At 39.7% G+C, this 911-nt stretch overlaps 1 protein-coding gene across 1 annotated transcript in view; it reads left to right on the top strand.

Moving 5' to 3' along the window:
* LOC129031073 (aldehyde oxidase 2-like) overlaps positions 1–911 on the top strand; it is a 76,930-nt gene that overhangs the window by 68,395 nt on the left and 7,624 nt on the right. The window lies entirely within an intron of this gene.

Here is a 911-nt window from a genome sequence, read left to right on the forward strand (position 1 = left end):
CATTGAGCCTCGCCTTTGCCAATTTCCTAAGCATCCTAATTTAAGTAATACCAGGTAGCATTACCTGACTGAGCACCACACTAAACATTTTACATATATTAGTCATTACTGCAACTCTATCAGGTAACTACTGGTATTTTCTTCATGTTACTATTGAGGAAATAGGTGCAATAACTTTCCCAAGATCACACACCTAGCATTTGGGGGCTAAGATTCAAACCCAGGCTGCCTGGCTTCACTATAATATATGGCCTCTCAGAGAGAAAAGAGTTGATTCTCTACTTCTTAAAAGGAAATTTCTATTTTCAAATCTATATTAAAAGAAGCCCAAATACTTAACTGACCTCTTCAAAACAGCCAACCATAGAGTGAAAAGATCTTAGACAAATATTGCTTAAAAGGAAGTGTCATAATTATTAATTTCCTTCCCCTACATAACCTATTCCTATTTCCATCTTCAAATCTAACTCAACAATATTTCTTATACTCCAATAATACGAGTCACCCTGTAATTTCCCTCCAAGTCTTCTCCCAGTCTATGGATCTGACCCTCATCTGATGCCATTGTCTACAGCAATGATTACAATTACCTGCCTCTGGCCAGATGCCCTCCTCAGATGGGCAGGGCCGGGAAACCAGCACCCTCCACCCACTCCAGGAACTCCTCTGTGTGGATCTTGGCCTAGAGGTCAGTCATCTGCCCGTTCCTGACTCTGCTGGTGACATGGTCACTGTGGAATGGTGTCATCTCATACCCCAAAAGCATAAGCACTTCTGACCTTTAAAAAATGTTCTCATTCACATTTTGCAATAATAAATACCCTTTTCTGGAATGGGGCAGATTAAGAAAACTAAAAAACACAAAAGACAAAAATATACTTCTAATCTTCCTTTCTTGCCTGAGGTTAATG

Source organism: Pongo pygmaeus, chromosome 11 (genome assembly GCF_028885625.2).
Source record: "Pongo pygmaeus isolate AG05252 chromosome 11, NHGRI_mPonPyg2-v2.0_pri, whole genome shotgun sequence".
Lineage (NCBI taxonomy): Eukaryota > Metazoa > Chordata > Mammalia > Primates > Hominidae > Pongo > Pongo pygmaeus.